At 50.9% G+C, this 22765-nt stretch overlaps 1 pseudogene; it reads left to right on the top strand.

Annotated features, from left to right (window-relative positions):
• Positions 1 to 8031: 8031 nt before the first annotated feature.
• LOC123114637 (uncharacterized) overlaps positions 8032 to 22765 on the top strand; it is a 50342-nt pseudogene continuing 35608 nt past the window's right edge.

Consider the following 22765-nt stretch of genomic DNA (forward strand, 5'->3'; position numbering starts at 1 on the left):
AACCGCTGCACTGACTGCGTAGGTGGGTGCCCTGAAACAGGGCCTCGAGCGGACCGAGCAAGAGCTCGGCCTTGCCAAGCGGCAGCTCGAGGAGAAAGAAGGTAAGAAATACCTTACAGAAAAAGTGCCTATAAAAAAGACGTGATTGCAAAAAATGACAGGATTGTACTGCTTATTGTAGGGGCCACGACTGAGGTGGCGACCCTCAAGCAGGCGCTGTTCGAGGCCGAAAAGAAAGCGGCAGCGGAGCGCACCGAGCGAGAGAAACTTGAGGCCCATGTCGGCGAGGTGCAGCAAGAGCTTCAGGATCTCATGAAAAAACATGAGAGTTTGGAGCTCGAGTCAAAGACGCAAGCGTCCGAGCTCGCGGCGGCCCTTGAGACTGCCAAGTCTGCCAAGGCCGAAGCCCAAAAGGCCCTCCAAGAGTTGGAGGAGATGAAAAATATAGCGGCGGGTAAGGCATTCTTTATGCAAAGCAGAAGTATAAAAGTAAACTACTTGTTACTTACCCGAATCCGGAGCTCTCCAGGGGCATTCGCAGATCTTCCCCGCAGCGTATCCGACGCCGCCACATTCTACCGAGCCGAAGAGGGCATCTCGACGGAGAAGGTGTTCTGGTCTCAGTATGGTGAGGTCGGACACCCTGTTCCCTTGAGCGACCAGCTGAAGCAGCTGGTCGAGCTCCACAAGGCGGCCGAACAGGCCATGAAGGGCTTCATAGTTTGGCTGTGGCCCGGAGAGGCCCTGCCTGGGAGCTAGTTTGGGCTGGTGCGGCGGCTGGTGGAGGCCTGTCCCAGGCTCGAGGTCATCAAGCGCTCCGTCTGCATCGAAGGTGCCCGTAGGGCCCTTGCCCGTGCAAAGGTGCACTGGGGTAAGCTGGACGGTGAGAAGCTTGTGAGGGACGGGCCGCCGCCGGGGAAGGAGCATCGCAAGCCCGAGAACTACTATAAGGATGTTCTTGCGGGTGCCCGCCTTGTGGCGGACAAATGTACCAAGGATGTAATTTTTGAATGAACTCGCTCTTGTTTATCCTGTGCGCTGAAAACTTGTTCATATGCGCTAAGCAATGCTTGTTGAATTTAAAATATTACTTTCTGTGCGGCCGTTTATCAAAAAAAATTGAGAGATGGCCAGTCGTCGGCTTCTGCCCCCATGCCGCTAGTGCTGGGGTGTTCGGGATAAACCTGAGCGCTCTTTTTCCCATAGTTGGGTCCTTTGAGGGAGGCGCTCAGCACAACGAACCAGGATATCGGACTATAATGCTTGAACGCTCTCACTTAGCCATAGAACTCTATAATTTTAAATTTCGGCGAAGCCCCTAGTTCGGAAGACCGAGTTCGGGGCGCTATCCATGCCTTGGCCGGACAAAGACGGCTCCTCGCTCGAAGCGGCATAAGTCTTTAGGGACCGGAAAACCTCTCGAACAGCGACCGGTCTCTCGCCTAATCATGACAGTCAGTTTTAGCTTTCTCCACTGAGGTGCTTAACCCAGCTCAACCGGGGCACAATCGCAGTGGTTCTCCTAGTGCTACCTTAGCCGATATAGCGGAACGTAAGGCACCAAAACATAGGAGCCGGGCAAACCCAACTATTGACCCAAATCATGATTCGGAGCCGATGCATATAGTGCTATAAGTTCGGGGTGCCGCACTTGTGAAAGTGTACGGACTTCTCACGCCATATTTATGGGTACTAAAGCCCCTGGCGCATTTTGCCATACCACAGTGTACGGGTGCAACATGTCATAAACATATATATATAAAGAGGATAATGCAAAAAATAGACAGAAAGCTATGCATTGTTTATAGAAAAGCTGCTATCAGAGCAGAACGATACAAGTGGTGCGATAAGCAAAAGATATTGGACTATTTAACATGTCCTGGCCAGGGGCAGGCCATGGAATTGTATTCAAAACAGGTATACCGCTCGTAACAGAGACCATCTGGGAGTTCCATAATGCGGCATGGCTTGTCTGCCTCCCTGGATCTTGCATTGTTTATGCGGCAGTTGAATTGCCGAACAGGTCGTCCGAAGTCTGGAGTCCTGAAAGTAAGAGAAAATTAAAAAAATAATTCGGCAGCCCCTAGTACGTTTTAAGCCGTAATTTGGGCTTGCCGTTATTGTGCCCCTTCCCCTGCACCCATGGTATTTCAAGAGCGTAGTGATGTACGCGAGGCACTGGTTTCGCTATGTCGCGAGGGCTGGGGTTGGGGCCGCATTGCTACGCCTGCTCAGAACGTGCCAGGCGGTCTTTTTGTAGGTTACTCCGGGCGCGCTTGGCAGTGTCTGGCTTTTTAACGGCTGGACTGGAGAATTGCCTAAGAAGGCTGCTTTGTAGTTCCGCTGCGAGAGCCGCCGTGTGCTCCTCCGTACGGAGGGAGCGTTCGGTGTTTCCGTTGACCGTAATTACTCCTCGAGGGCCTGGCATCTTGAGCTTGAGATATGCGTAGTGCAGCACTGCATTGAACTTTGCAAATGCGGTTCGCCCGAGCAGGGCGTGATAGCCACTGCAAAACGGGACTATATCGAAGATTAACTCTTCATTTCGGAAATTGTCTGGAGATCCGAAGACCACTTCAAGTGTTACTGAGCCTGTACAGTTCGCCTCTACACCTGGTATAACGCCTTTAAAGATCGTTTTTGTGGGCTTAATCCTCGACGGATCTATGCCCATTTTCCGCACTGTATCCTGGTAAAGCAGGTTCAGGCTACTTCTGCCATCCATGAGGACTCTTGTGCGATGAAATCCGTCGATAATTGGGTCGAGAACCAATGCGGCAAAGCCACCGTGACGGATGCTAGTGGGGTGGTCCCTTCGATCAAAAGTGATCGGGCAGGAGGACCATGGGTTGAACTTTGGGGCGATTGGCTCCATCGCGTATACGTCCCGTAGCGCACGCTTCCGCTCCCTCTTGGGAATGTGGGTTGCGTATATCATGTTCACCGTCCGCACTTGTGGGGAAAAACCCTTCTGCCCGCTGTTGTTCGGCGGCCTGGGCTCCTCCTTGTCATAGCTATGCAGCCCCTTGTCTTGGTTTTCGGCTCTTAGCTTGCCTGCCTGCTTGAACACCCAACAATCCCTGTTGGTGTGATTGGCTGGCCTTTCGGGGGTGCCATGTATCTGGCACAAGCGGTCGAGTATTCGGTCCAAACTGGATGGGCCCTGAGTATTCTTTTTGAATGGTTTTTTCTGCTGACTGGATTTATAGCATCTGAATCTGGCATTAACTGCCGTATCTTCGTTGCTGTCGCTGCTAACGTGGCGCTTTTGCTTATTCCGACGTGTCCTGCCACTTTTTTCCTTGGTATCCGAATTACCAGGGTTCTTTGCTAAGTTGTTACTGCGAGCTAGCCAGCTGTATTTTCCTGCGCAAAAGCGGGTCATGAGTGTCGTGAGGGCTGCCATGGACTTCGACTTTTCCTGTCCCAGGTGCCGGGCAAGCCACTCGTCGCGGATATTATGCTTGAAGGCTGCTAAGACCTCTGCATCCGGACAGTCGACTATTTGGTTTTTCTTTGTTAGGAACCGTGTCCAGAAGTGCCTGGCCGATTCCTCTGGCTGCTGAATTATGTGGCTTAAATCATCGGCATCCGGTGGTCGCACATAAGTGCCCTGGAAGTTGTCAAGGAATGCGGCTTCCAGGTCCTCCCAAGAACCGATTGAGTCTGCTGGCAAGCTGTTAAGCCAATGCCGGGCCGGTCCCTTAAGTTTGAGCGGGAGGTATTTGATGGCATGTAGATCATCGCCGCGGGCCATGTGGATATGAAGGAGATAATCCTCAATCCATACCGCAGGATCTGTTGTGCCATCATATGATTCGATGTTTACGGGTTTGAAACCCTCTGGGATTTTATGATCCATTACTTCACCTGTGAAGCATAGTGGGTGTGCTGCGCCTCGATACTGGGCTATATCACAACGCAGCTCGAAGGAGCTATGTCTGTTGTGTTCGGCCCAGCCGGATTTATTGTATCCGGAATGAAGATCACCGTCACATGCCGTGGGGCGCCTGCGCGATCAGTAGATCGATCTTGTTTGCCTTGCCTTGTCCTCTAGTACGTCTCGCAGGTCTGGCGCATTTTCCCGTGCCTTAGTTGAACGGCGCCGGGGCATGGCTTGGGTGGAGGGCCGAGAGGCCTCTCTGTCGCGGCCACGAGGTGGACGGTCGGCCATGTCGTGCGCTGGTGATGTAGGTGCTTCCTCCTCTGATCGGGGTAGCAGCCTGCGCTTTGGGTAACTCTTGGAGGGGCGTTCGAGTTCATACTCTTTGGCCGCAAGGACTTCGGTCCATCTGTCAGCTAGCAAGTCTTGATCAGCTCTAAGTTGTTGCTGCTTTTTCTTGAGGCTGCTTGCCGTGGCTAGAAGCCTGCGTTTGAAATGCTCTTGTTCGGCGGGGTCTGATGGTACGACGAATTCGTCGTCGTCGAGGCTTGCCTCGTCTTCGGAGGGAGGCATATAGTTATCATCCTCAACCTCTCGGTCCGCCACTCTCTCATGAGGGCTAGCTTCTCCATCTTCCTGTGCCGAATCTTGCTGAAGGGGGTGTTCTTCGGCGCTGTCCGGGGTAGTATTATCTCCCGTGCCGGAATCACTGTTTTTGCTTTGGCGGGATTTAGAGCGGCGCCGTTGACGCCGGCGCTTTGGCTGTTTCTTGGAGGTGTCATCCCCCGCTGTTCCATCGCCATCTCCATCTTTTGGAGTATCCACCATGTATATGTCATATGACGCGGTGGCCTTCCAGCGCCCTACAGGTGCTGGTTCCTGTTCATCTCCTGCATCGTCGTCCATACCATCGATGTCTTCGGAGTCGACGTCAAGCATGTCGGTTAAATCGTCAACAGCGACTACAAAGTGGGTGGTGGGTGGGCTTTGAATTTCTTCATCGTCCGCATCCCATCCTTGCTGACTGTAGTCCGGCCATGTCTCTCCTGATAAAGAGAGAGACTTTAGTGAGTTCAGGATGTCACCGAAGGGCGAGTGCTGAAAGATGTCCGCTGCGGTGAACTCCATTACCGGCGCCCAATCGGATTTGATTGGCAGGGGCACGAGGGGTTTGGAGTTCGGAGAGGAATCCGGCTCCTCGGAGTCATGGGTCGTGCGGAACGCGGGGCTGACGTTGGGCTAGATCGCCTTTGAGATCGTAGCCCCCGAGGTCACGTCCAACCGCTCATCCTCGATTGGCGCAATAGGCTCCGAATTAAGGGTGGGAACCGGTGCGCGTGCGTCTCCCAGGGCACTGTTCGGCGGCAGAGCTAGATCATGCCTCTCGAAACAGTGTGGCGCGCTTGGCTGTGGCTCGAATCCGTCGAAGATCAAATCTCCGCGAATGTCTGTCGTGTAGTTTAAGCTTCCGAACCTGACCTGATGGCCAGGGGCGTAGCTTTCGATCTGCTCCAGGTGGCCAAGCGAATTGGCCCGCAGTGCGAAGCCGCCGAAGACAAAGATCTGTCCGTGGAGAGAAGTCTCACCCTAGACCGCATCGTCGTTGATGACCGAAGGAGCCATCGAGCCCAAAAGTGACGACACAGAGGAACTCTCAATGGAAGCACCAATGTCGGTGTCAAAACCGGCGGATCTCGGGTAGGGGGTCCCGAACTGTGTGTCAAGACCGGATGGTAACAGGAGACAAGGGACACGATGTTTTTACCTAGGTTCGGGCCCTCTCGATGGAGGTAAAACCCTACTCCTGCTTGATTAATATTGATGATATGGGTAGTACAAGAGTAGATCTACCGCGAGATCAAGGAGGCTAAACCCTAGAAGCTAGCCCATGGTATGATTGTTGTATGATGGAGTTGTCCTATGGACTAGAACCCTCCGGTTTATATAGACACCGGATAGGGTTAGGGTTACACAGAGTCGGCTACAATGGTAGGAGATCTTGAATATCCGCATCGCCAAGCTTGCCTTCCACGCCAAGGAAAGTCCCATCCGGACACGGGCGGAGTCTTCAATCTTGTATCTTCATAGTCCTGGAGTCCGGCTGAAGGTATAGTCCGGCTACCCGAACACCCCCTAATCCGGGACTCCCTCAGCCACCTCATCCCACGATGTATACATGGTGGACACACCCAAAGGAAACGACGACGAGGAATGGAAGGACGCAGCGAAGGATCGTTCCCTCGAAAAGCAGTCAAAGCGGCGGCGTAAGCGCCGCTCCAAACCCTGCCTCAATAGAAACAACGGTCATACAGACCCGGCGAGAGAGCAGGGTGAGCTGGCGGACGACGAGCATGGCATTGAACAACCGTCCGACTAGGGCAACACGGATAATCAAACCGAACAACCCGTCTCCGGCAAAGATAACAGTCTGGATGACCTCACGCCGGATAAGCTCCTGGAGCAGAAGAACCTCCATAAATGGCTCATCGCCACTGCGCGTAGCCTGAAAAAGCAGAAGCGGAAGCTCAAGACTGTGGAAGATGCACTTAGAATGAGATGGAGCAAAGTACTTAACACCGCAGACAAATATGGCGGCAGTCGCCACACAAAGAGCTACCCGAAGCGAAAGCTACTACCTGAATTTGATGAGGAGGCCTTAGAGCCCCCGCAATCAAAAAACAAAGAAGCCATCCAGTCGGATCGACGACCTCATGGCCAACATAGAGCGGCAAACAACGCCGCACACAAGCCAGCACGCGATCCACATGAGCACTCGCATCAAAAAGACGGCCCAACCAGATCTCTCTACGGGCCAAGAAAGCACGCTCCAGCAAGCAATGCAACACAAAAAAAATCTGAACACCACGGTACACCCAAATACAGGGGTGCCGCACACCCCCTATGTTTCACCAAGGAGGTGTTGGACCATGAATTTCCAGACGGATTCAAACCCGTAAACATAGAGGCGTATGACAGAATGACAGACCCTGGGGTCTGCATTGAGGACTATATCCTCCATATACACATGGCTCGAGGAGATGATCTCCATGCCATCATGTACCTACCCCTCAAGCTCAAAGGGCCAGTCAGGCACTGGCTTAAAAGCCTCCCCGAAAACACCTGTCGGTGTCAAAATCGGTGGATCTCGGGTAGGGGTCCCGAACTGTGCGTCTAGGCGGATGGTAACAGGAGACAAGGGACACGATGTTTTTACCCAGGTTCGGGCCCTCTCGATGGAGGTAAAACCCTACTCCTCCTTGATTAATATTGATGATATGGGTAGTACAAGAGTAGATCTACCACGAGATCCAGGGGGCTAAAACCTAGAAGCTAGCCTATGGTATGATTGTTGTTGTTGTGTCCTACGGACTAAAACCCTCCGGTTTATATAGGCACCGGAGAGGGCTAGGGTTACACAGAGTCGGTTACAATGGTAGAAGATCTACATATCCGTATCGCCAAGCTTGCCTTCCACGCCAAGGAAAGTCCCTTCTGGACACGGGACGAAGTCTTCAATCTTATATCTTCATAGTCCAGGAGTCCGGCCGAAGCTATAGTCCGGCTACCCGGACACCCCCTAATCCAGGACTCCCCAGTAGCCCCTGAACCAGGCTTCAATGACGACGAGTCCGGCACGCAGATTGTCTTCGGCATTGCAAGGCGGGTTCCTCCTCCAAATACTTCATAGAAGATTTTGAACACAAGGATAGTTTCCGGCTCTACAAAATAAGTTTCCACATATTGCCATAGAGAGAATAATATTTACAAAAATCTAATTTGTTGACGTATTCTGTAGCGTGACATCACACCACGACCAAGCCTTTATTCGAATCGTTTTATTGTCCCACCTCAGCGCATTTAGCGAGGCGGTTTCCTTGGCACGTCTTGTCGAAGCAGAGATCGTATCCCCTTATTCCGGGATTCTCATCAATATGGGTGTGGGTAACCCAACCGCGCCATTGATTATGGCGCTTGGGAGATAAGCGAGTTTTACTAGGCTGGTGGGGACGCATAGTCGCGTCCGCCCATATAAGGGGATAAGGATCCACCTTTGTCATCCACGCCTTATTCCTCCTTTGCTCGTCCATTTCCGCGCACTCGAGCTCCAGCGCCCAAGTATACACTCCCCACCTCAACCTTCTCCAGCCATGTCCGGAGCGGGAGGCAAGTGGATGGTCTCCTCCGTCATGGAGGGACACATCAAAAAGCTGAGGAAGGCCGGATACTTGTCCAACGACATCACGCACCGGCTTCCCGAAGAGGGGCAGCTCGTCCCCAACCCCGGGACCCATGAGAGGGTGGTGTTCCTCCCGCATTTCCTCCGTGGACTGGGCTTCCCTCTCCACCCATTTGTCCGGGGGCTCATGTTCTACTACGGCCTGGATTTCCACGATCTGGCCCCGAACTTCGTCCTCAAGATCTCGGCGTTTATCATCGTGTGCAAGGCCTTCCTCTGCATCCGTCCCCATTTCGGCCTATGGCTCAAGACTTTTAATGTCAAGCCAAAGGTGGTGCGCGGCAACCAGGCGGAGTGCGGAGGCGCCATGGTGGGCAAGATGCCCAACGTCCTATGGCTCGAGGGCTCCTTCATGGAGACCCTAAAGGGGTGGCAATCGGGGTGGTTTTACATCACCGAGTCACGCGACCCTGAATGGGTCGCAGCTACCGAGTTCCGATCCGGACCCCCTACGTGGCTCACCTCCTGGAAAGAGACGGGCCTGTCATGGGGTAACAAAGGAGAGCTGACCGGACTCCAAACATGCGTCCAAACCCTGGTGGACAAGAAGCTCAAACTTGTCAACGTAGTCCAGGTTATGCTCATCCGCCGGATCCTCCCGTGTCAACGACGAGCTTTCAACCTGTGGGAGTTCGACCCGGCGCAGCACCGAACTCTGAGCAAGCTCTTCGACACGATGTATGAAAATTCCTGGAAGGCGCTATTCAAGGGCATCGAGGCTCCCGCATCCGCTACAGAGGATCGCGGATTCAGCACGCAGCATCACGCTAGTGTGGTAAGCTATTTTTACCTTTTACAGGGTATTAGTTTTTCATAGTTTGACTCTATGCGGGAGCTAAGCTCCCATACCTTTGACAGGATTGGCAGGAGACGTCCGGACAGATTAACTATCCGGCTCCTTTGCCTGAAGACCTAGCGGACGCCCGCTTGGCAAAGCTGCTGGTTCCGGCACCCTATGTGGTGCCGGAGGAGAAGGCCAAGAAGAAGGCCACAAGGACTCGAAAGAGTGCCCAACGCCTGGTGGTGTTGGATTCATCATCCGACGACTCCGAGACGCACTCCTCTCGTGAAGACGAGGAGGAGGAAGAAGAGACCTCTCCCCCTCCAGCGGGGGAGGGAAGAAAAGGAAGGCCGCCCCAACTGGGGAGGTCGAAGGGTCCAAGAAGGGGAAGACCCTTCCTCCGGACTACTCCACCAACGCTGACGACGGCGAAGAGGAGTGGCCGCATAGTGCCAAGACCCTGGCGAGATCATAAGTATTCGGACACCAGAGCAATTGATAGTGTTCCTTTCTTGCACAGCTCCTCCTTACGCCGAATATAACTATGCAGTCCGCCCAAGGCCGGGCTCGACGAGTCGTCGAGCGGCTCCCTGGATTCGTCGGATGTGAATTCACTTCCGCCCGCTAGCTTCCCCCACCCTACGGACGATGCCAAGGTGCTGTCCCAACAGGTTCCAAGCCAGGAGGAGGTGGTCCTGGAGGTGCCGCAAGGCGACCTCCCGGACTCCAGGCGCAAAGGGATAAAACCCCCAAGGGCTCCGAGTCCGGCCTTGAGCCGGACTCTGCGCGAAACCTTCAACGGTTCCGGACTCCGGCAGGCAGTCTCCTTCTAAGAGGAGCCGGCCTACCGAGCCGGTGACCTGCGTCCAACCGGAGGCACCGGACAATTTGCCGGAGGTGCTTAACGGCGCCTCCATAGATGAGGAGCACCGCACTATTATGAGTGCAGTGATCCAAAAGGTTCAGTCCGCCAAGAGCGGACTGACTGAAGCTTGTGCCAGCCTTCTATCAGGCTTTGAGGTAAGTAAAGAATATGTAAAAATATTACCGCATAGACAGTAGCCCCTGATGCTCTGTTCAGCATTTGGAAAGAAAAGCCGAATAGAGGATCTATAACATTCGCAGGAGTCTAACATAATCAAGTCAATATGCGTATGCAGGCTTCACTGCTGGCCTCCGCCGCACTGACTGCGGAGGTGGATACACTGAAGCAAGACCTCGCGCGGTCCGAGAACGAGCTCGGCCATGCCAAGAGGCAACTCGAGGAGAAGGAAGGTAAGTAAAACCTTACGCAAGTATGTAGAGAAGATGTGGTTGCAAAAAATGACAGGATCAACGTGCTATTATAGGGGCCACGACCGAGGTGGCAACCCTTAAGAAAGCACTGTCCGAGGCGGAAAATAGAGCGGCCGCGGAGCGCATAGAAATAGGAAAGCAGGAGGCGCGGGTGGAGGAGGTGCAGAAAGAGCTCCAAGCTCTCGTGAAAAAACACGACAGTTTGGAGGTTGACTCAAAGACGCAAGCGTCCGAGCTTGCGGCAGCCCTTGAGAGTGGAAAGTCTGCCAAGGCCGAAGCCCAAAAAGCCCTCCAAGAAATTGAGGCGATGAAGAAGATAGCGGCGGGTAAGGCATTCATTATGCAAAGCAAGCACATGAAAGTGAATTACTTGTTACTTACCCGAGTCCGGAGCTCTCCAGGAGCATTCGCAGATTTGCCCCGCAGTGCATCTGATGCCGCCGCCTACTATCGAGTCGAGGAGGGGAGCTCGACGGAGAAGGTGTTCTGGTCTTAGTATGTTGAGATCAGACACTCGGTGCCCTGGAGCGACCATCTGAAGCAAATGGTCGAGCTCCACAAGGTGGCCGAACAGGCCATGAAGGACCTCATAGTTCGGCTTTGGCGTGGAGAGGTTCTGCTTGGGAGCTACTTCGGGCTGGTGAGGCGGCTTGTGGATGCCTGTCCATGGCTTGAAGTGATCAAGCGCTCCATCTGCATCGAAGGTGCCCGTAGGGCGCTTGCCCGTGCTAAAGTGCACTGGGGCAAGAAGGATGCGGAGAAGCTGGTGAAGGACGGGCCGCCGCCGGGCAAGGAGCATCGCGTCTCGGAAGCGTATTATGAGGGCGTACTGAAGGGTGCCCGCCTTATAGCGGATGAATGCTCCAAATATGTAATTTTTTAGTAAACCCGCATTTGTGATCCTGTATGCTAAAAACTTGTTCATATGCGCTCAGCAACACTTTTGAATTTAAAATATTGCCTTTTGTGCGGCCGTTTATCAAATTTGAGAGATGGCGAGTCATTGGCTTCTGCCCCCATGCCACGAGTGCTGGGGTGTTCGGGATAAACTTGAGCGCTTTTTTTCCCATTCTTGGGTCCTTCGTGGGAGGCGCTCAACACAACGAACAAGGCAATCGGACTATAATGCTTGAACACTCTAACTTAGCCATAGAATTCTATAATTTTAAATTTCGGCAAAGCCTCTAGTGTTTGGAAGACCGAGTTTGGGGCGCTATCCACGCCTAGGCCGGACAAAGCCGACTCCTCGCTCTAAGTGGCATAAGTCTTTAGGGACTCGAAAACCTCTCGAACAGCGACTGTCGGTGTCAAAACCGGCGGATCTCGGGTAGGGGGTCCCGAACTGTGCGTCAAGGTCGGATGGTAACAGGAGATAGGGGACACTTTGTTTTACCCAGGTTCGGGCCCTCTCGGTGGAGGTAAAACCCTACTCCTACTAGATTAATATTGATGATATGGGTAGTATAAGAGTAGATCTACCACGAGATCAAGGAGGCTAAACCCTAGAAGCTAGCCTACGGTATGATTGTGTATGATGATGAAGTCGTATGTTGTATCTTGTCCTACGGACTAGAACCCTCCGGTTTATATAGACACCGGATAGGGTTAGGGTTACACAGAGTCGGTTACATGGGGAGGAGATCTTGAATATCCGCACGCCTAGCTTGCCTTCTACGCCAAGGAAAGAATCTTCCGGACACGGGACGGAGTCTTCGGTCTTGTATCTTCATAGTCCTGGAGTCCGGCGGGAGATATAGTCCGGCTATCCGAACACCCCCTAATCCAGGACTCCCTCAGTAGCCCCTAAACCTGGCTTCAATGACGAGTCCGGCGCGAGAATTGTCTTCGGCATTGCAGGGCGGGTTCCTCCTCCAAGTTCTTCAAGAAGACGAGTAACACCAAAAATAGTGTCCGGCTCTGCAAAATAAGTTTCCACGTATTTCCATATAGAGAATAATATTAACACAAATCAAATCTGCTGACGTATCCCGCGGTGCATCATAACACTGCGGCCAAGCCTTCTGTACGGAATATTTTTACTGTTCCACCGCTGCACGTTCAAGAAAGCGGTTTCCTTGGCATGTCTTATCGAAGCAGAGATCGTGCGCCCCTTTCAACGGGATTCTCATTAATACGGACGTGGGTAACCCAACCGTGCCATTTACCATGGAGTTTGAGAGGCAAGCGAGTTTTATCAGGCAAGTGGGGACGCACAACCGCATCTGCCCATATAAGGGGATAAGGATCCACCTTTTTACTTACGCCTTCTTCCTCCTCTGCCTATCCATTTTCCGCGCACTCGAGCTCCAGCGCCCAAGCCCGCTTCCCAGCTCCACCGTCGGAATGTATCCGAGCTCCAACGCCGGATTGTGTCCAGGCTCCATCGCCGGACTATATCCAGGCTCCAACGCCGGACTGTGTCCAGGCTCCAATGTCGGACTGTCTCCAGGCTCCAACGCCGGACTATATCCAAGATGTCATATCACCTTGGTTCAAAAGAGTTGAAGGAGTTTGGCCGCTGAGACTCAGGTTGATTTACAAAATCGGCCTGAGGATCAAGTCCTAGCTTGGCAGAATACTTCGGGACACTAAAAGCGGCGTGCTCAGTCCTCAAGACTCAGGTTGGGTGCGGCCGACCGACCTGAGGATCAAAATCTCCTCGGAAACTATATTGCACATAAAATTTTCTGCATTGGACAAGCAATGCAGTAGCCCCTGAGACACTGGTCGGGTGGTAACACCAGATCAGGGGATCGATGTGCCCCTTTAATATGTTTACATAATAATCCCAAAGCCCAGTAGCCCCCGAGCCTTAATGCGGGCACGGGTGGCCGAATGAAGGATCAATATCCATAATAAAATCACAAATTATGTGTAATGACTCTATGTATCCAAATACTTTACGTCATTAATGCTCGGATCCGTATTGTAGAAAACTTTGTTGACCGGCCATCGGCTTCCACCTCCCCGGCCAGTAACCGAGGAGTGTTTGTCTTACTTTATAACGCCTTTATGAGGGCAAAGATTGATGACAAACAAGGAGAATCTGGCCATACGGTTTTATAAACAAAGGTACGCGGATAGATATGTTATATTACTGTTTAACAGAAGAAATGTCTTTCAAAGAAAATAGTCCCGCTATCGGTTCCTTTCTTTGAGTTGTCATGCTAAGCATGATCATAAAACCTCAGCTCCAATGTAAGAGAAAAATATTGAGGATTTAGTATGGGAGGCCAGTTACTAGCCCCCTATAGTGTTCGGCGACAGTCGAGGTCAAGCCGTAAACACTTCGGCCATTGTTATGAATGGCCCGTCGTAGTCATCGGATCGCTGACCAGTTGACGCTTGTTGTGACAGTCAGTTTTCGGCTTTCTCCACTGAGGTGCTTGACCATGCGAGCTGGAAGCACAATCGCAGTGGTTCTCCCTTTGCACACCTAGCCGAACAAAGCGGAACGTAGGAGGAAAGCACAGGAGCCGGGCAACCCAACTATTGACCGAAGACACAATTCGAAACCGATGCATATATAGCAATATCCGAGAATGTTTTTGCCGAATCTATAAAGGTGTCCGGCGTTGCACTGCGAGACTAATGCTGGAAAAGCACAAATAGTTTAAAAGTGCCAAAAAGCATGGAAAATAAAGAAACGTCAGTAAAAACATGACGTCCGAACAATGTCAAGTGTTCAGTGCCAATCTGAAAGTTGGTCTTAGAAAAAAGAAGTGCTTCTGTCGTGCTTTGACATGATAAATCCTATCTCAAGACTTCGAGCGGGTCAGCCTACAGCTTCAACCTCCTATCCCGAGGGCGGAGTACTTCTCATCGGGCCAGTTTAGCAAGCTAAACTCTAGCGGCTTTGAGAGAGAAATTAGGCTCCCCGGCTAGTGACCGCACACTCATGTTGAAAAAAGGAGTGATAAATAATAATAATAAACTTTGCTACGACTAAGAAGAAGAACACTTATTATAAAACGGCTTATATAAAATTAAGAGCCCCCAAGTGACTTGGGTAAAAGAATGATTTCATGTACCGAAGTACTTATATCATATCTATGTTCAACCGAACTTTAAATGCGTCTTAACCGACCATCGGCTTCTCCCTCTTCGGTCAAGGACCGAAAAGTGTTATGTACTCCATCTGTCGAGAATATCGACGGTGTTTCCAATAACCAGGCAATCAGGTCATAAGGCTGTAACAGACAAAGCGCGCTCAGTGAACTTATGCTATATTACCATGAAGTGTAAGAAGCATCTTCGAAGAAAATAGTACCCCCACCGATACCTTTCTTCGGTGCTCATTGTTATTATGAGGCTTGTGCAATAGATTTTTTGTACTCATGAGTTCCGTTGTGTAATCATATTCAACAGGAAAAGCTTCATAAAAGAAGCCCCCAAGTAAACGGGGTATTTGAATTTATGCGTCACAAACAAAGTATTCCTAGCAGGACTGTAAATTGGACAGCCTGTATAGAGGAGGAATACAATCAATCATGATGACTATGTAATTTAAAAATGACATATATAATGCCTTCTAGCTGGATTGTAGATCGTTTGTCGTTGCCGACCTTTTCGCTTCGACCTCGGGACCAGACGGTTCGGAGTGTGTCCGAATACCATAATGGTTATATAAGAACCAAGATATGCATGGAGACCAGGCGTAGGGGTCATTAGTGCTTTATCAGACAAGTGTCCAACTAGTTATGTTATATTACATGGTTAGTAAGAAACATCTTCCAGAGAGAATAGTTCCGTTAAGGGTTCCTTTCGCTGGGGTGGCGTGCCCTTAAGTGCACGTCCGGACTGCAAATGCAGGAAATCATCTGGGGGTATGTAAAAAATAAAAAGGATCATCTTTAGTTCACCGACCGAATATTCCCTTAAGAACGCTAGCTTTCGGCTTCACCCAGTCTGAGGTACACATCCGGCTTATCCGGCAGTAACAATCGCAGAGGTGCTCCCTTTACCCCTAGCCGAACAATCGAGAACGTAGGGGTAAGCACAGGAGCCAGGCAACCCATCTTGGCCAAAACTTAAGTCATATCGATGCATATAATGGTGAAGAAAAGGTGCATGCGGAAGTCTGACGAACGCGTTGGGTGTAAAACCCATATAAGCAAGCTTATGTTAAAGAAGCCCCCAGGTATAATGAGCGCGGGTAGCGCGTCGAGTGTGTGTGAACAAAGTTTGGACAAGATGTTTTTTACAAGCAACTTTTTTTTTCAAAAAAGTATAACGCTTGATCGAACCGAACACAAGTTAGAAATTAAAGCTTTGAGCATGAAAGCGACTTAGCTGGTTGATGTGTTCGCAGTCCGAGCTTGATGCGGGCAAAGGTTCTATCCCCCGAGCTGGTCCCGAGGTGGCGGAGCGAAGAGCTCGACACGCCGAAGTGGTGATATAGCACGGTCGATGCAGACCGGCAGGGTGACGCCGAAGTCCCTGGATCATTTTCCTGTGCACAAAAAATAGTGCAAACGGGAGATAATGGTAATAATGGTGAATAAAAAATCGTTGCATAATGAATAATTTATGCAAAGCGAGTAATAAAAGAAATATGGCCTGGCGCCGAAGTCGATGTCGATGCAGGGCATCGGCGTGATGCGGTAAAGGCGTAGCAAAGCCTGGATTCACAGGTCGGTCCGAGCTCCGGATGCGGCATTCGCCGGACTATGTACGGAGACTGACCGAACCACCATGCGACCATCGTTAATGCGGCCACCTTTTGATAGACCTGTGTACATATGATGCACAAACCGGAGTAATAATCCCTTGGGAAAAATGAACCCAAACAAGCAAAAAATATTAGGGATTGGTAGCACCTGGTTTATTTGTTGTAGCGATCCGAAGGAAGGTGATTCCCGAAATTGGGACTCGATCCGCACGCCCGTTACCAGAGTAGGTTGATGAAGAGATGATGAAGCCTCCGTTCCAACCGAGATGTTGAAGCAGGTCGGCGTGATGGACACCGGTTCGGAGGAGCAATAGTGCGGCCCTGCCGATGCAGGTCGTGACGTGGTAGATGCCGGCTTGATGAAGTGACCGTGCGGTGATGCCGGTATGCCCGCTCCGTGTAATCCGTGGGGCGGCGATGTTGGTGATGATTTGTCCTTCGCGATGCCGGACTCTTGTTCGGCTTGCCGAGATGATGATCCGAAGAAGTTGAGCTCGGCGCCATAAAGTGACGACGCGTCTAGCGCAGGTCGACAGCCGTGGAGCAATATTGCCGGACTAGTTTGACACCAGCATGATGTCAAACATCATGTTCAAAAGATCTTAAAGTTAGCGGGATGTGTTTGGGAACAAAACACAATAACCCATACAAAACTTCCTTCAAAAGGGAAGTCCGAAATCCCGTTCATAAAAAAGATGAACTCGGGTCGGATTCGTTTTCGCGCAGAAAACAGATCCGAAAAGTGATGCACTAATCGGAAGGTTCCCGGAGTTTGGACGGTCGGATCGAGCTAAAATTTTGAGAGGTGGTAGATACAGGAATTCCGCAGCCGATCAACGGTTGGATCTTCCAAAGGACGTCCGAGCTAGAAGCTGGACACCACGCCCTAAACTTGTCCAGATTCCCGTCCAGATTTGACAGGGCTCCGGTATATCGCGGATTGCCAGAGATTCCTCCATCGAAACTCGACGAAATTTTTCAGGGTTGTTGTAGACTCAATTCTGCACAATTCCACCAAAGCGATCGTCAAAGCGATACTCGAGGAGGTGGTGGCAGAAGATACGAGTTTGCTGTCCAGAAAACAGCACGGTCGCTTGAGGGCAATGTTGATGTTGAGCCCCCGAGCTCCATGGATGATTCCTCCATGATCTTGATAGAGATCGGAGTTAATGTTTGATGAAGGCCCTTGTCCAAACATGGTGATCCGAACACGGGGCGCAATTCTTGGTCGAACCAAGGTAACCAGTCGAGCTGGTGACGAAGATGTCGAAGTCGCAGTTGATCTGCAGGCGAGCCATCGATCCTTTTGTCGATCACACAGCGGAACTCTCAATGAAAGCACCAATGTCGGTGTCAAAACCGGCGGATCTTGGGTAGGGGGTCCCGAACTATGCGTCAAGGTCGGATGGTAACAGGAGACAGGGGACACTTTGTTTTACCCAGGTTCGGGCCCTCTCGGTGGAGGTAAAACCCTACTCCTGCTAGATTAATATTGATGATATGGGTAGTACAAGAGTAGATCTACCACGAGATCAAGGAGGCTAAACCCTAGAAGCTAGCCTACGGTATGATTGTGTATGATGATGAAGTCGTATGTTGTATCTTGTCCTACGGACTAGAACCCTCCGGTTTATATAGACACCGGATACGGTTAGGGTTACACAGAGTCGGTTACATGGGGAGGAGATCTTGAATATCCGCACGCCTAGCTTGCCTTCTACGCCAAGGAAAGAATCTTCCGGACACGGGACGGAGTCTTCGGTCTTGTATCTTCATAGTCCTGGAGTCCGGCGGGAGATATAGTCCGGCTATCCGAACACCCCCTAATCCAGGACTCCCTCAGCGACCATCTCTCGCCTCATCATGATAGTCAGTTTTAGCTTTCTCTACTGAGGTGCTTAGCCCAGCTCAACTGGGGCACAATCGCAGTAGTTCTCCTAGTGCTACCTTAGCCGATATAACGGAATGTAAGGTACCAAAACATAGGAGCTGGGCATACCCAATTATTGACCCAAGACATGATTCGGAGCTGATGCATATAATGCTATAAGTTCGGGGTGCCGCACTTGTGAAAGTGTTCGGACTTCTCACACCGTGTTGTGGGGTACTTGAGCCCCTGGCGTATTGGCCGTACCAAAGTGTACGGGTGCAACATGTCATTAATGAACATATATTCTTAAAAGAGATTAATGCAATAATAGACAAAAGCTATGCATTATTTATTTGAAAAAGCTGCGATTAAAGCAGAATGATACAAATAGTGCGATAAGCAAAAGGTGGGTGTCAGTACCCCGATCCTAAGCCACATCGATCCAGCATGTAACACATCATATCACTTTGCGGCCTCACGCACGGTACTCCCACAGGTGCCACCTTACCTGGCCCGGGACCGTTTGCGTCTTTTGGCTCACGTATATGATAGTGTCGCTAGCATCCATATGACAGAGAACCCGGGCCGACATGGCTAGTCGTGAACCCAAAGCGGCACTAGCCTATGAGGACAGGCATACATGAATCACATCAAGCATGTCGGTCATCAATGTGTGAATCCGGGCTGTAGCACTGGGCTAACAGGACTCCGGTAATCCGGGCTGTAGTAGGCTAGGCAGGACTCCGGAAGTCACCGTGTGACATTTCCCCGAAGGGACAGACACAGGAACGAAGTGAATCACATGCCGGCCAGTCAAGTGTTCCGAGCACTAGTGCTGGGCTAGCAGAACTCCGGTGAACCGGGCTGTAGCGGACTACTATCGCTCAGAAGCACTAGACTACATTTCCCCATATGATAGGCTGCCAAGGATAAACAACTAGATAGTCGGATCCCACTCATGCCAAGCATTTCAATCATTCACACAATATGCCCGATATGAGTAAATACAACATGGCATCACAATAAAACTCTACAAATCAAGTACTTTATTTAAAGGCTCCGAAGAGCCATACATATCATCCATACAGATAGGGGTCACATGACCCGACACTCAAGTCATACAAACATACAAGCACATGCGGAAGCAAAGTAGTCTGAGTACAGACTCTAAAAAAGAAAGAAGGCTTGATGAAGCCTATCTATCTACATCGACCCTTCACAAGTCTTGGATCACCACCTGAGTGATAAGTCACTCGTCGACATCAAGGTCTACGTAGAACCCATCAGAGGGGGCGGTGTTGTCGTCTGAAAACATTAATTAAAGCAACATGAGTACAAAGGTACTTAGCAAGTCTTACAATAGAATCCTACTATACATGCACATTCTCAAGAAGGTAGTGGAGTTATTGCAGCAAGCCAGCTTTGACTCTTGGCTAAGCTATCCTACGACAGACGCAACTTGTAAAACATTTGTCGCACACGAGTCCACTATCACCAACACAATACTCCATCGTGGATCCTCTCTCGCCATCCTACGAGAGTGCCATCCGCGGTACTCACCCTTATCTTGAGGCTTTTAGTAGTATCCATTTACTTGTCTATGAACTGTATAGGTGACCAAGTAGTCCTTTACCGTGGACGCGGCTATTCGAATAGTTTTATACCCTGCAGGGGTGTACTTCTTCACACATGTTTCCACCACTTAGCGTCTGCACACGTCATGTGCTCGGCAGACTTCAAGCGAAAGCCGACGTGGGTGTAGACCACGACCTAACCAACCACACAAGTCTCTAGTCCAGGTTTATCGCCTATTCGGGTTCCATCCGCAAGGAGATCCGGCCGGGGTGTCCTCAACGGCCCCAAACGATGTGTGCAGGGTTCCCGAGACACCAAACGGGCGAATCGGTACACCGTGGCATGTGCCTACCGCAACACAGCCCACCCCTATGGTCAGCGCTGCGTGGGGCCCCCAGCAACTACAAACACCAGAAACTACTTGCAACTCCTGGACAGAGGACGAGAGGGGTCGGTAAGTCGAGCGGGGTCATATTTCAGGGCCCAATGTGTGGTAGTAGCTGAATCTTAAATCACACACACAGATCTCAGTTCTTAGGGACGGCCTCAATGAAACAACCCACCATGTACTCCTACATGGCCTCTCATCGATTCCTTTACCAAATCGTATTCAACACTTTCACACTCTCGACACCATCACAACCTTTCACTCTAGTTCATCATCCCGATGAGCCAGACCTGACACAACTCTAAGAATAGCAAGCATAGCATGGTAGGAAACACACACACATGGCTCAATCAACTCCTACACATGCTAGTGGGTTTCATCTAGTTACTGTGGCAATGACATGTCATGCAAAGGAAGTGGGTTCAACTACCGCAACACACAGCAGTTTGAAACGCGTTGTCTTAATGCGGTAAACGAGAGCAGAAGCAAGAATCTGGGTTTGTATCGGAAAGATCAATGGGTTGCTTGCCTGATGGAGTGGTGGTAGGATACTGCCCTTCAGTTGGATACTCGTGAATATCTTCGGAGGCAGAACCTACCACGAAGAACACATCAGAACACAATCTACACATGATGATATGCAACATTATGATGCATGCTATGACATGGCAATATGAAAGTGTCCTGGTCTAATGCAAGCTAAAACAGGAAGGAAAGTGATTAGTTGAACCAAAGGTTCAAGTGTTAGATCATTTAACTTAGCGATTTAAGTGCATCACCTTGTATTGTATAAACAGCAGGTTTAACTTGTTCTGACATGCATGAAACTAGTTCCAATGGATGGATTGAATTTTTCTGATCAAATTTCATATATAAATCTTTGCATTTGGAGTTACAGATTAATTTCTATGATTTTTTGAAGTTTGGACTAATTTTTGGAATTTCGTGTATGGAAATAATTCCAGTAATTAAATTACTGCGTCAGCATCACGTCAGGATGACGTCAGAGGTCAACGGGGTCGTCCAGGTCAAACTGACCAGTGGGTCCCGCATGTCAGTAGTTAATTAAAACTAATTGGATTAATTAGCAGAGGGGGGGCCCACTTGTCATTGACTCAGAGGAGTCAACTAGGCCCACCCAGTCCACGTCAGGGGGTCAAACCCGCCGGTTAACAGGTCAAACTCGCCGGCGTCTAGCCGCCGGCGAGGCCAGACGCGGCGGTGAGAGTGCATTTGTGCATTCTAGCAACCAAACGAGCGACGGAGAGCATCTACGTGTAGCTGGGGACGAGCCGCAGCGTTTGGTGGCAGTGGTTGGACTCGGGGCGGCCGGAAACGTCGCCAGCGACGAGCCTTGCGGTCGCCAAAGGTGCGTGGAGTGTGGCGTTGAACTCCTGGTGATGCGGTGAGGTTGTTGGACAGGGTGGCGTGGCCGGGGTTTGGCCGGAGTCACGTCGGCGACGAGCTCCGCGGCGGTGCGTGCGGGCGAGCTTCGTGCAGTTGCTACGGTGCACGAGAAGAAGAGTGGAGAGGATGGGGAGGTGCAGCAGCTCACGGCGGTCACGTAGAGCCAGACGGCGTGGTCGGGGATGAGCTGATGCGGCGGCGACGTCGAAAGGGATCTCCGGCGGTGCTCGGTGAAGATGATGTCGAAGAAGGTGAAGCAGGGCTCGCGAGCGCTCGAGGCTCGGGCTGCTTGACGAAGTTGTCGACGGCGGAGAGGATGGACACGGTGGTGCAGCACGGGGACGGCGTTGGACGCGACTACGGTGGCGGAACGGCGACGGCTGCGTCGGCCATGGCGAGGGAGTGCGAGGGAGAGAGGCAGGGGGCGAATGGAGGTGTCCAGGGGTTCGGGGCAGCGACGTGGAGCCTGTCCAGGCCAGCAGGGCGATGAGGGGAGGAGGCAGGGCGGCGACCAGCTGCGTGGCACGCGCTGAGCTCGCCGTCGAGCACCTGGCTGCCTGCCTGGCCAAGCCAAGCTGCTCGCTGGCGCGGTGGCTGGGCTGGGCCGGCAGGTGGGCCTGGTGGGTGGCGCCAGGTAAGTTTTTCTGATTTGTTTCTTTTTTCTATTTTTCTGTAACTTTGTGGCATTATTAAAAATACCTAGGCACTTTCTAAAATCCTGAAATTAATTGTGGGCTCTGTTGGGATTATTCCTAACAGCCCTAACTTAATTCCAGAATTATTTGAACATTTAAAATATTTATTAGCATTTAATTGTCCAAAGGCAACATACATATGATTTAATCCAATGACCTTTTGTTGTCCTAGAAAATTGTGCACCTATTTTGCCAAAGGCTCTAACCCAAGACAAAGAGGGTGAACATTTTAGAAGGGCATTTCAGGTTCATTGAAATTATTTTTAGTAAACCCTAGTTGATTTTAGGAGGGTGCTGGGGGTTCTGCCTTCCCCATATCAAGTTTCTGATGAAAAGTAAACATGATGCACACTCTAATGCAAGGTCTAACTAGGATGTGACAACTCACCCCCACTCAAAAGTATCTCGTCCCGAGATTTAGAATCCGTCAGAAGGAAGGTAGGGTACTCGAGTCGAAGACGATCCTCCCTTTCCCATGTAGCTTCTTGCTCGGAATGGTGTGACCATTGAACTTTGAGAAACTTGATATTCTGGCGTCGAGTGGTACGCTCGGCTTGATCAAGGATACGAACGAGGTATTCTCGATAAGTGAGGTTATCTTGGAGATCAAGCGTTTCGTGGTCCACTCCACGGATAGGATCCGAGAAGCAACGCCTGAGTTGAGAAACGTGGAAGACATCATGAACTCTGGAGAGATGCGGAGGTAGTTCCAACTGGTAGGTAACTTCCCCTCGTTTGGCAAGAATGCGAAAGGGTCCAATGTACCGAGGAGCCAACTTGCCTTTGATACTGAATCGATGGGTTCCCTTTAAAGGTGTAACCCGAAGGTAAGCCATCTAGCCAACTTCATACTGACTCTTTTGTCGAGATTGGGCTGTTCTCAATTTCTCACGAATGACGCGAACCTGCTCTTCTGCTTCCTGGATCATATCCGGGCCAAAGAGTTGTCTTTCCCGGGTTTC

This window comes from Triticum aestivum, chromosome 5B, assembly GCF_018294505.1.
Source record: "Triticum aestivum cultivar Chinese Spring chromosome 5B, IWGSC CS RefSeq v2.1, whole genome shotgun sequence".
In the NCBI taxonomy this organism is placed as follows: Eukaryota; Viridiplantae; Streptophyta; class Magnoliopsida; order Poales; family Poaceae; genus Triticum; species Triticum aestivum.